This window comes from Orcinus orca, chromosome 4 (assembly GCF_937001465.1).
Source record: "Orcinus orca chromosome 4, mOrcOrc1.1, whole genome shotgun sequence".
Lineage (NCBI taxonomy): Eukaryota > Metazoa > Chordata > Mammalia > Artiodactyla > Delphinidae > Orcinus > Orcinus orca.
In genome coordinates, this window is record NC_064562.1 from 146,080,275 (window position 1) to 146,094,392 (window position 14,118).

The following is a 14,118-nucleotide window of genomic DNA, read 5'->3' on the forward strand; positions in this document are numbered from 1 at the left end:
AGAAATAGGGCAAACTGATAAAAGCATTAAAGAGAAAAAATTAGGAAACAGAAACAATGAAAAAGAGATGTATAGAGGTAAATATGGGGAAAAATCTATTAGTGGCTGTGATAATTTTATATGTCAAGTCGGTTAGACTGCAGTGATCAATTGATTGGTCAAATCCAGTCTACATGTTGCTTGTATGGTATTTTTTAGAAGTGATTAACATTTATAATCACCAGACTTTGAATAAAGCAGATTACCCTCATTAGTATGTGTGAGCCTCATCCAATCAGTTGAAAGTCTTAAGAGTGAAGAATGAGTTTTCTTAAACTTTAGAAAAAGGAATTCTTCCTCAGTACTGCAACATAGAATCCTCTGAGTTTCCAGCCTGGCTGACCTGCCCTTTGGATCTCAGGCTCAAGATTGCAACATCAGCTCTTGCCTGAATATCTAGCCTGCCAAACCACACTGTGTATTTCAGACTTGTCTGCCTCTAAGCGTGAACCACTTACTTAAAGTAAATCTCTCTATAAGATAGATCTTTCTTTATGTTTTTCCAGAGAATCTTGACTAATAACAGTGGCTAATGATGTAGTATCAAGGGGAAAATAATGGCCAGCGCATGGGATGCTGTACATAACCAAAAAGCAGAAAAATGGATAAAAAACTAATTATATTCTGAAATTGAGGTCAATTGTGACATTTAAAAGGGCACTTTTGCGGGAACTGTAGCTAATAGAAGTTATGTTTAAGTCTACAGAGAATTCACGAGACATGAGAAAGGGAATTCAAAACATAGAAAGCTCTTGGAAGAAATTTAGTAATGAGATAAATGATAGAGATATAAGAGAAAATCAGGGCTTCCCTGTTGGCACAGTGGTTGAGAATCTGCCTGCCAATGAGGGGGACACGGGTTCGAGCCCTGGTCTGGGAAGATCCCATATGCCCGGAGCAACTAGGCCCGTGAGCCACAACTACTGAGCCTGTGTGTCTGGAGCCTGTGCTCCGCAACAAGAGAGGCTGCGATAGTGAGAGGCCCGTGCACTGCGATGGAGAGTGGCCCCTGCTCGCCGCAACTAGAGAAAGCCCTCGCACAGAAACAAAGACCCAACACAGCCAAAAATTAATTAATTAATTAAAAAAAAAATAAGAAAATCAAAAGGGAAGGGAATTTACTTTTTGTTTGTTTTATTTTGAAAAACACTTAGAACACAGGAGGAGATACCAATAAAAGAAAGGAGATCAAGGACCTAAACCGAGAAAAGAAATTGATCCACAAAGAATCTAGAAAAAGAGAAGAGGGAATTGGATAGTGAGGACAGCTAGAATACAAAAATCTGTATCAAAGAAACATATAGATATTATTAAAATATGAACTGAGGCATATTAAAAATTTAAGAATTTATTTGAGCAAAAATTGATTTCAATTGGTAAGCACCCTATCTAGAAGGTAGGGAGGAGCTCCCAGGAGCTATACAGGATGAAAAACTTACAGGCAAAAGAGAATGGAAGCAAGGAAGTCGTACTGGCAAAAATACAGATTGGTTATTAAAAGATTACTTTCACTTAAGGGATAATGGGGGTCTATCAGGCAGATTACCTAACTAGCGCTGGGCAGGAGATTCCTGATTGACTGTTTTAAGATTCTATTTCTGGAAGAACCCTGACTATAATTAAGTTAAATTTTGGTTTGTTGATGGGGAGCTTAGAATGAGTGACTACATTTTGGACCTGTTGTCTTTTTTTTTAAATCAACACAAAGTTTTCATTATATATTAATAGTTTAATAAAAAAAAGTTTGCCTGTTATTCTGTTTGTGTAGAAAATAGACTGGAAAGAGAGATCTACAAATATTCATAATACTTAGTTTTCTCTGGTTTATTTTAATTTCCTTAATTGTGCTTAATTGATATTTTCTAACATGACTACAATGTTAAAAGTTACTAATAAATAATTAAATATAGGCTTGGGAACAAATAAGCGAAAAACAGGCTGGTGGAAAATGGGCACAAGATGAGAGTTACTATTTAGTTGGCTTGCTTGAACAGTGGAGAATTACCACATGATAGTGAATGGTGAGAAATATAGGATGAAAGCTATAAAATTTCAGCTTCTAAGAAACAGGTTTTTTTAAAGGAAGTCTTCATGAACTGTGACATTTGACATAATCTATTCAGGAGGGGAAGATGTAGATAAACAGAAACAAGTGTCTCCAAGAGGAATATTGTAAGGCCAAAAATGACATGAAGTAGCAGCACAAAAGTGCATGAGACCATTCTGTAATCAATATTAGCTGCCTGTATTTTTTCACTGAATTTTATTTTGTTATGAATTTTCCATGTGCCGCTGAATATTGCTCAGAAAAACTTATATTTCAAGCAGACAGCACGGTAAAAAGTGAACATGCAAACAAACCTCTGATATCCACAGTTCAACCCCAAAGGATCTTTCAGTCATGCACTAAATAGTATTTAACTGTGTATAGTCATCTTAACTAATTTTATAAGGCAGTAACAATTCTTATTAATACTACTGTTAAAACTCATGCAAAAGAATAAAACATCGGCACTGTTAAGCAAGGAAAACACATTTTGGCAAGAATCAAGGAATGTCTTTTCATCTAATATTACTTATGACACTATCTTATAGAATAACATTCTTGGCCTAATTAAAAAGATTAAATCATTGTGTGTGAGTTATATAACTTGAGCTTGTTTTACTTAATATGAAATGGAAGGAATAGTGAAAGGAGAAAACTGTATGTTTCTGTAAAATTTCATTTTCTCAGAATTGTAAAATAATGTCTCTCTGCTATGAGACTACTCTCATGGTAATATTACAATTTAATTTGTTACTGAAATACATAAAACAAAGAGATAGTGGAAATAACTTTGTCCTTCCTTTTTGTAACTGGTCTTGTTCAATTTCTACTGCAAAATCATTTCTGATCTTTGTCATTGAATTATCTACAGAAACATCATCAGAGTCAAATATCTCTTTTCCCCTTATAATTTCTATATCTTTCTCAATATTATTTTTAGTTATTTTTAAAATTATACCTCAAGTAATAAAAATGGTCTACATAACAACTGCAAATATTGAAGTTAAGAAATAAGGCAATATGTTTGTCATTTAGTAAGATGTATTTTTAAAAAAATCTTTATTGGAGTATAACTGCTTTACAATAGTGTGTTCGTTTCTGCTATATAAAAAGTGAGTCAGGGCTCCCCTGGTGGCGCAGTGGTTGAGAGTCCACCTGCCGATGCAGGGGATACGGGTTCGTGCCCCGGTCTGGGAAGATCCCACATGCCGCGGAGTGGCTGGGCCCGTGAGCCGTGGCCGCTGAGCCTGCGCGTCCGGAGCCTGTGCTCCGCAACGGGAGAGGCCACAACAGTGAGAGGCCCACACACCGCAAAAAAAAAAAAAAGTGAGTCAGCTATACCTATACATATATCCCCAAATCCCCTCCCTCTTGTGTCTCCCTCCCACCCTCCCTATCCCACCCCTCTAGGTGACCACAAAGCACCGACCTGATCTCCCTGTGCTATGCAGCTGCTTCCCACTAGCTATCTATTTTACATTTAGTAGAGAATATATGTCCATGCCAGTCTCTCACTTCATCCCAGCTTACCCTTCCCCCTCCCCATGTCCCAGTCCATTCTCTACATCTGCATCTTTATTCCTGTCCTGCCCCTAGGTTCTTCAGAATCATTTTGTTTTTTTCAGATTCCATATATATATGTTAGTATACGGTATTTGTTTTTTATCTTTCTGACTTACTCTAGGTCCATCCACCCCACTACAAATAACTCAATTTCGTTTCTTTTTATGGCTGAGTAATATTCCATTGTATATATGTGCCACATCTTCTTTATCCATTCATCTGTCAATGGACACTTAGGTTTCTTCCATGTCCTGGCTATTGTAAATAGAGATGCAGTGAACATTGTGGTACGTGAGTCTTTTTGAATTATGGTTTTCTCAGGGTATATGTCCAGTAGTGGGATTGCTGGGTCATATGATAGTTCTATTTTTAGTTTTTTAAGGAGCTTCCATACTTTCTCCATAGTGGCTGTATCAATTTACGTTCCCACCGACAGTTTGGGAGGGTTCCCTTTTCTCCACACCCTCTCCAGCATTTACTGTTTGTAGATTTTTTGATGATAGCCATTCTAGCCGGTGTGAGGTGATACCTCATTGTAGTTTTGATTTGCATTTCTCTAATGATTAGTGATGTTGAGCATCCTTTCATGTGTTTGTTGGCAATCTGTATATCTTTTGGAGAAATGTCTATTTAGGTCATCTGCCCATTTTTGGATTGGGTGTTTGTATTTTTGATATTGAGCTGCATGAGCTGCTTGTATATTTTGGAGATTAATCCTTTGTCAATTGCTTCGTTTGAAAATATTTCTCCTATTCTGAGGGTTGTCTTTTCATCATGTTTATGTTTTCCTTTTCTGTGCAAAAGCTTTGAAGATTCATTAGGTCCCAGTTATTTATTTTTGGTTTTATTTTTATTTGTCTAAGAGGTAGGTCAAAAAGGATCTTGCTGTGATTTATGTCATAGACTGTTCTGCCTATGTTTTACTCTAATAGTTTATAGTGTCTGGCCTTAAATTTAGAGCTTTAATCCATTGTGAGTTTATTTTTTTATACGGTGTTATGGAGTGTCCTAATTGCATTCTTTTACATGTAGCTGTCCAGTTTTCCCAGCACCACTTGTTGAAGAGGCAGTCTCTTCTCCATTGTATATTCTTGCCTCCTTTATCAAAGATGAGGTGACCATATGTGCGTGGGTTTATCTCTGGGCTTTTGACCCTGTTCCATTCATCTATATTTCTGTTTTTGTGCCAGTACCATACTGTCTTGATTACTGTAGCTTTGTAGTATAGTCTGAACTCAGGGAGCCTGATTCCTCCAGCTCCGTTTTTCTTTCTCAAGATTGCTTTGGCTATTTGGGGTCTTTTGTGTTTCCATATGAATTGTGAAATTTTTTTGTTCTAGTTCTGTGAAAAATGCCATTGGTAGTTTGATAGGGATTGCACTGAATCTGTAGTTGCTTTGGGTAGTAAAATCATTCTCACAATGTTGATTCTTCCAATGCAAGAACATGGTGTATCCCTCCATCTGTTTCTGTCATCTTTAGTTTCTTTTATCAGTGTCTTATAGTTTCTTTCATACAGGTCTTTTGTCTCCTTAGGTAGGTTTTTTCCTAGGTATTTTAGTCTTTTTGTTGCAGTGGTAAATGGGAGTGTCCTTAATCTCTCTTTCAGATATTTCATCATTAGTGTATAGGAATGCAAGAGATTTCTGTGCATCAATTTTGTATCTTTCTACTTTACCAAATTCATTGATTAGCTTTAGTAGATTTCTGGTTGCATCTTTAGGATTCTCTATATATAGTATCATGTCATCTGCAAACAGTGACGGTTTTACTTCTTCTTTTCCAAGTTGGATTCCTTTTATTTCTTTTTCTTCTCTGATTGCTTTGGCTAAAACTTCCAAAACTATGTTGAATAATAGTGGTGAGAATGGGCCACCTTGTCTTGTTCCTGATGTTAGTGGAAATGGTTTCAGTTTTTCACCATTGAGAATGATGTTGGCTGTGGGGTTGTCATATATAACCTATATTCAGTTGAAGTAAGTTCCTTTATGCCTACTTTCTGGAGAATTTTTATTATAAATGGGTGTTGAATTTTGTCAGTAGCTTTTATGCATCTGTTGAGGTAATCATATGGTTTTAATCTTTCAGTTTGTTAACATGGTGTATCACATTGATTGATTCACATATATTGAAGAATCCTTGGATTCCTATGATAAACCCCACTTGATCTTGGTGTATGATCCTTTTAATGTGCTGTTGCATTCAGTTTGCTACTATTTTGTTGAGGTTTTTTTCACCTATGTTCATCAGTGATGTTGGCCTGTAGTTTTTTTGTGTGTGTGTGATGTCTTTGTGTGGTTTTGGTTTCAGGGTGATGGTGGCCTCGTAGAATGCATTTCGGAGCATTCTTCCTCTGCTTTATTTTGGAAGAGTTTGAAAAGCATAGGTGTTAGCTCTTCTCTAAATATTTGATAGAATTCACCTGTGGATCCATCTGGTGCTGGGTTTTTGTTTGTTGGAAGATTTTAATCACAGTTTGAATTTAATTACTTGTGACTGGTCTGTTTATATTTTCTATTTCTTCATGGTTCAGTCTCAGAAGGTTGTGCTTTTCTAAGAATTTGTCCATTTCTCCCAGGTTTTCCATTTTATTGGCATACAGTTGCTTGTAGTAATCTCTCATTATCATTTTATTTCTGCAGTATCAGTTGTTACTTCTCCTTTTTCATTTCTAATTCTATTGATTTGAGTCTTTTCCCTTATTTTCTTGATTAGTCTGGCTAATGGTTTATCAATTTTGTTTATCTTCTCAAAGAACCAGCTTTTAGTTTTATTGATCTTTGCTATCGTTTCCTTCATTTCTTTTTTCATTTATTTCTGATCTGATGTTTACAATTTCTTTCCTTCTGCTAACTTTGGGGTTTTTTGGTTCTTCTTTCTGTAATTGCTTTAGGTGAAAGGTTAGGTTGTTTATTTGAGATGTTTCCTGTTTCTTAATGTAGGATTGTATTGCTATAAACTTCCCTCTTAGAACTGCTTTTGCTGCATCCCATAGATTTTGGGTCGTCGTGTCTCCATTGTCATTTGTTTCTAAGTATTTTTTGATTTCTTCAGTGATCTCTTAGTTATTTAGTAGTGTATTGTTTAGCCTCCATGTGTTTTTATTTTTTACAGATATTTTGCTATAATTGATATCTAGTCTCATAGCGCTGTGGTCGGAAAAGATACTTGATATGATTTCAATTTTCTTCAATTTTCCAAGGCTTGATTTGTGACCCAAGATATGATCTATCCTGGAGAATATTCCATGAGCACTTGAGAAGAATGAGTATTCTGTTGTTTTTGGATGGAATGTCCTATAAATATCAATTAAGTCCATCTTGTTTAATGTATCATTTAAAGCTTGTGTTTCCTTTTTTATTTTCATTTTGGATGATCTGTCCATTGGTGAAAATGTAGTGTTAAAGTCCCCTACTATTATTGTGTTACTGTCAATTTCCCCTTTTATGGCTGTTAGCCTTTGCCTTATGTATTGAGGTGCTCCTATGTTGGGTGCATAAATATTTACAATTGTTATATCTTCTTCTTGGATTGATCCCTTGATCATTTTGTAGTGTCTTTCTTTGTCCCTTGTAATAGCCTTTATTTTAAAGTCTATTTTGTGTGATATGAGAATTGCTACTCCAGCTTTCTTTTGATTTCCATTTGCATGGAATATCTTTTTCCATCCCCTCACTTACAGTCTGTATGTGTCCCTGTGTCTGAAGTGAGTCTCTTGTAGACAGCATATATATATGGGTCTTGTTTTTGTACCCATTCAGCCACTCTATGTCTTTTGTTAGAGCATTTAATCCATTTACATTTAAGGTAATTATAGATATGTATCTTCCTATTATCATTTTCTTAATTGTTTGGGGTTTGTTATTGTATGTCTTTTCCTTCTCTTGTGCTTCCTGCCTAGAGAATTTCCTTTAGCATTTGTTGTACAGCTGGTTTGGTGGTACTGAATTCTCTTAGCTTTTGCTTGTATGTAAAGGTTTTATTTGCTCCGTCGAATCTGAATGAGATCCTTGATGGGTAGAGTAATCTTGGTTGTAGGCTTTTCCCTTTCACCACTTTAAATATGTCCTGCTACTCCCTTCTGGTTGCAGAGTTTCTGCTGAACGATCAGCTGTTAACTTTATGGGGATTCCTTTGTATGTTATTTGTTGTTTTCCCCTTGCTGCTTTTAATATTTTTCCTTTGTAGTTAATTTTTGATAGTTTGATTAATATGTGTCTTGGCATGTTTCTCCTTGGATTTATCCTGTATGGGACTCTATGCACTTCCTGGACTTGACTATTTCCTTTCTCATATTAAGGAAGTTTTCAACTATAATCTCTTCAAATATTTTCTCATTCCCTTTCTTTTTCTCTTCTTCTGGGACGCCTATAATTCGAATGTTGGTGTATTTAATGTTGTCCCAGAGGTCTCTGAGACTGTCCTCAATTCTTTGCATTCTTTTTTCTTTGTTCTGCTCTGCAGCAGTTATTCCCACTATTTTGTCTTCCAGGTCACTTATCCGTTCTTCTGCCTCAGTTATTCTGCTCTTGATTCCTTCTAGAGAATTTTTAATTTCATTTATTGTGTTGTTCATCCTGTTTGTTTACTCTTTAGTCCTTCTAGGTCTTTTTAAACATTTCTTGTATTTTTTCCATTCTACTTCCGAGTTTTTGGATAATCTTTACTATCATTACTCTGAATTCTTTTTCAGGTAGACTGCCTATTTCCTCTTCATTTGTTTGGTTTGGTGGGTTTTTACCTTGCTCCTTCATATGCTGTGTATTTCTCTGTCTTCTCATTTTGCTTAACTTACTGTATTTGGAATCTCCTTTTCACAGGTTAGAGGTTCGTAGTTCCTGTTGTTTTTGTTGTCTGTCCCCAGTGGGTAAGGTTGGTTCAGAGGGTTGTGTAGGCTTCCTGGTGGAGGGGACTGGTGCCTGTGTTCTGGTGGATGAGCCTGGATCTTGTCTTTCTGGTGGGCAGGACCACTTCCAGTGGTGCATTTTGGGGTGTCTGTGGACTTATTATGATTTTAGGCAGCCTCTCTGCTAATGGGTGGGGTTGTGTTCCTGTCTTGCTAGTTGTTTGGCATTGGGTATCCAGCACTGGAGCTTGCTGGTCATTGAGTGGAGCTGGGTCTTAGCATTGAGATGGAGCTCTCTGAGAGAGCTCTCGCTGATTGATATTACACGGGGCTGGGAGGTCTCTGGTGGAGCAATGTCTGAACTCAGCTCTCCCACCTCAGAGTCTCAGGCCTGACACCTGGCCAGAACACCTAGACCCTTTCAGCCACATAGCCAGGTACGTGGGGATTTTCTTGCATTTTGGGAAGTCTGAGGTCTTCTGCCATCATTCAATAGGTGTTCTGTAGGAGTTGTTCCACATGTAGATGTATTTCTGATGTACTTTTGAGGAGGAAGGTGATCTCCACGTCTTACTCCCCTGCCATCCTGAAGGTCCTCTTCAAGATGTACTTTTAAAATGATCCATTCCACTAGTACGATAAAATACAAAGTCTGCATGTTTCTAAATGTTTTATTTAAAAATGTAAAATATTAGAATTCAATATATTTAGTCATATGTTTGTGTCACAAAGGCAGCAGCATGAGAATAGGATGATCAGTGATCCATCTTTTGTTTCTCTTATCTTTTCCATATAATATATTTCAGTAAATTGCTTAGTCTTAAAACTCACACACACACACACACACACACACACACACACACACAGAGATACCAGCTTTTTAAAATTTAGTGTATATTTGAAATATTGACATATATAGTGCTTATTTTTCCTGTCAATCTTCATTTTTATATCTGGGTAAAGTAGTATCTGAAAGTATTGTAACACACCTTTAAATGATTCCACTTTCGTCTTCAGGGACTTTATAATCCTTAATATATTCTTGGAATTCCTTGACACTCAGTTTTAAGCCTGCTGTGTTTATATAAAATAAGATTTACTTTTATATGTTAAAAAACTCTTAATATGCCTTGAGTACTGACAGAATTTACCAATTTGATTAACAATGTAAGTTTGATATTATTTACATGTGTTCAATCAATTTTGTGTTGATAGAACATATAACAAAAATAAATTTCCATATTTATAGATGGAGCACAAGACTGAACTATAGACAGGAGCAAGGGCTATGACCAACTGTGCCATGAGACAGGGCTAATATTAAAAGTTCTCAGAGATGAGCTAAAAAGATCCTGGGATTCAAGAGAAAGCAGCATGAGAGAGGTCTATTTTCTACTTTGTTTGTTTTATGTTTGTTGATAGTGGAGAAACTAAATGCTGAATACATCTATTAATCCCATGATGAGTTTCTTCTAAAGGACAGAAAGGAAGCCTTTAATATGAAGATATTTAATCAGCAATAAATGGGTCCTAATGGAAGATTAGGCGAGATTAATTTACCAGTAAGTCCAGGAAAATTGTGGAGGAGAAACATAGGAAAGGAAGATTTGCAGGTTCTGATAAGAGTCACTGATTACATTAGTCTTTAGGTTAAGATCTTTAATATAATGGTACATCCCAGGTCTCAAGGACTATCAATATGTATGTTTGGCATATGGTGTCTACCTATATTATTAGAAAAGCTAATCTCATGTAACTCAATGTAAAAAGATAAATAAGTATAATTCTTGATCAGGGTATCCCTGGATGAAAGTGCGTCTGCAACATTATATATCAATGACTTAGCTCAAAGATCATAACATCTGTGGAGACTTTCCAGATTTCTCCCAGCCAGAAACATTCATTCCTCTGTTCAAACAGTCATGTATGTTATCATGGTCTGAGTGTACAAATATGGATTTATTATTTGATTAAGATTTTTGTATGTGTTGGTTAGCAATCTCAGGAGCTTCCTTGGTAGAATCGGCCGCTGTACACAGAGAGTAGGGAGAGACCCAAGAAAGAGGCAGACCACTACTGATTGGTAGGAGGCAGGTTGAATAAGCTAGAAAACTTACCCATATATATGCTGTCTTCAGTATATGGCGCTTCATACCTAGGGACACATACAGACTGAAAGTGAGGGGATGGGAGAAAGTATTCCATGCAAATGGAAATCAAAAGAAAGCTGGAGTAGCAATGGTCATATGAGACAAAATAGGCTTTAAAATAAAGGCTGTTAGAGGAGACAAGGAAGGACACTACATAATGGTCAAGGGATCAACCCAAGAAGAGTATATAACAAATGTAAATATATATGCACCCAACATAGGAGCACCTCAATATATAAGACAAATGCTAACAGCCATAAAAGGAGAAAGTGACAGAAACTTACTAGGTTTGTCTTGGGCGGTCACAATAGCAGCTGATCTCTGCACTCCCCTGCCAGAATCTTAAAAGTTTACATAGAGGCTTTAATTGGGCTCAGTAATGTACACCGTCCATATCTTCTCAGCAACACTTTACTCTCTCAAGTCTGTGTCCTTGGAAGAGCTCCTAGTGTGGGAATAGTAAAGTGCACATTCCAAGGGTAGGGGAAAGAGTGAAGATTGATCCCTCCCATTGGTCAAGTCCACCTCAAGTATCAACCAGTGTTTATATCCTCCTGATTACTTCCTCCAACAAAATATAAGAAGAGATTGTGTTTCACCAATCCCTAACTTTCCCAGTGCCAATTCCGGAGTCTATATTATGTACTTAACATGTTACTATAGTATAATAAAATACTTTATAATGGATTAGAGCTTTTTAATTGTTCTATATCCAATAAATAACTTTTAAGTAATATGATATTTATAAAAAATATTAGATTTTAAACTCTTGGAAATTTAGTGATTGAGAATTACAGCACGTGCAATAACCTAACATTTGACAAACATATAGCCAAAAGAGATTTGATTTTATTCATATTATTAAAGATGGTTTCAAAAGTGGTGGATGAAATAAAGTTTATCATTGATAATATTATAAAATAAATTCACTCTACACTTCACATATGTACTTTTCTATTTTAATATTTAATAATGCTGTAATAAACCAGTGTTTCATATTCTACATACAAGGGCATTGCCTTCTTAAGTACTGCTAAATGCTTTCATATAGTTGAATAAGTGAGGCCTTGATCCTGGCATTTATTTCTTTTAAAGAGAAAGTGTTCCATGCCTGTGGGGAAAAAAGCAAATAAAAAACAGTAAAAAAAAAATAAATATTAAATAAGATATGTGAACCACTTATATTTACAGCTCCCAAATTTATCATTTTCCTGAATATTTTATAAAAGGAAAATACAAACAATAACCTGACATCAGACAGATGGGGCTGACTCTGTCTTTTCCCAGGAAGAAATGAAAGGAAAAGATGATTTGGGGGGAAAAGTGAAAGCATTAATACATCTTTGTGGAAAGCAGTAAAACAGTATCCTTTGACAGCATATATGGGCTAAGATTTAATTCTAGGCCTCATAATATTGATCAGAAATTATGTTATAATCAAAAGTAGATACCTATTTTGTGTTTCTTTGATCAAATTACAATTGCTCAAGAATGATAAGGTCACTGGTAATTTAGACAAATCAAATTAATTCAATATTAGTTTTAGAATTCTATATTCTGACAACAGGCAATTTTGTACTGCAGGTAAAATTACAATATTACCATAAAAAATTATTCCAAGTTTTTGCATCTGCTTTTGAAAAGTGGAAGAGATTTTCCTGTAAATTCTGTGCTTTTCAATGCTCATGACACGTGATAATACCAACATGTCACTTAACCAGCAAGACAAAACTAATAGAAATTTATATTGTAAAGATATTTTGCTTCTGCTATATGTATATATCTCTAAAAATAAGCTATATGATGTGATGCCTTCTCCTGTGGAGTGTCCTTCATGCATCACTAATTGTTACATAGTTTTGTCTTGAATTTCTAGGGCCAGTCCTCCTTTGTATTATAGTGACTACTACTTGTTTTCATCTTACTATAGATTATATTTCGTGTACTTGGTGCATTAATAGTTTGTTGGGTTTTTTTGACATAGCCAGTTAAGAGTTGTTTGTTATAAATTTCTGAATAGTCAAAAAGAACGCAAAATCGGAGGTTTTGAAAAGTAATTTGCCCTCACTTATAAAAACAGAATAATAAATTAGCATAGAATGAACTGTAGTTACAGATGTAATTTGTCAATTAAATCCTCTTTTCTAAAATAAGAACACTTAAAGGAGAATAAAAAGTTATCACTGAAATATCAGCATTGATCCCTTCATTTATGTATGCTAATTTTGTTGATGTATCTTCTACCTATCTATTTGTGCCATTCTTTGAGGGCTATTAGGTGATGGCCTGAATTTATTTAGAGTTGTGTTGGGCTTCTACATTAGACTGGGCAAAAGCTCTTGTTTTTATCACCTAGTGTTTAACACAGAATTAATATAGCATTGAGAATCACTTCAAAAAGATAATTCACTTGGTGGTGTTCACATTTTAGCAAGAATTTTAAAACAAGATATCATTTTTAACACCAACCTGATATATTCAGCAGTGTCTGGGGTCAAGTAAATTTCCACTATGATATTTATAAAATTAACATGTCATTTGAAAAAAAGTGTTTCTGTAAGCTAGTAAGTGAAATAATCAGATCTCATGAGAACCATCTCATGGCAGATTTAAAATTCAGACTGTAAGTATATATCAGTATTCTGAAATGGAGCTGTGAATCAGGTCAAGAAAATAAACTGATTTTTACTTTTTGTTTTAATACACTACCTGCATTTTACCATGAATATGAATTTATACTAAATTGAACTGTTTTTTTTAAGATTTATAAATAATAGGAATTTTTTTTTTTTTTTTTTTTTTTTTTTTTTTTTTGCGGTACGCTGGCCTCTCACTGCTGTGGCCTCTCCCGTTGCGGAGCACAGGCTCCGGACGCGCAGGCTCAGCGGCCAGGGCTCACGGGCCCAGCCGCTCCGCGGCATGTGGGATCCCCCCGGAATGGGGCACGAACCCGTGTCCCCTGCATCGGCAGGCGAACTCTCAACCACTGCACCATCAGGGAAGCCCCAGATAATAGGAATTTTAAGGCTGGAAGGCTGAATAGAAATTCAAAGACATTCTATCCTTATATTTCATGAAACAGCTTTTAAATAATCTTAAAGAAATATAATACTTTGTAAAATTATTAAACAAGTTAAATGAAGGAATAATTATAAATCCCTAAAATATTAAAAATAAAATAATAACAATGCTTTCTATACCAAATATAATAAAGCATTTAGGGAAAGAGTGAAAGAGGATCTACTTTATTAACATATATCAGAGATCCAAATGCGGATGAATTCCGTCATGAAAGGAAGTACTAATGGAGAATTGATGAAAAAGGTAATGCTAGAACTAAATTCCTCAGCGTAGAGGAAGTCCTAAGTTTTGCAGCTGGACAAGCTCATCAAACCACGTGCATTATTATTATTCAAAACCCAACATCATGGCATGTTCATTAACTTTAAAAAAATTCTGTGAAACTAAAAAAG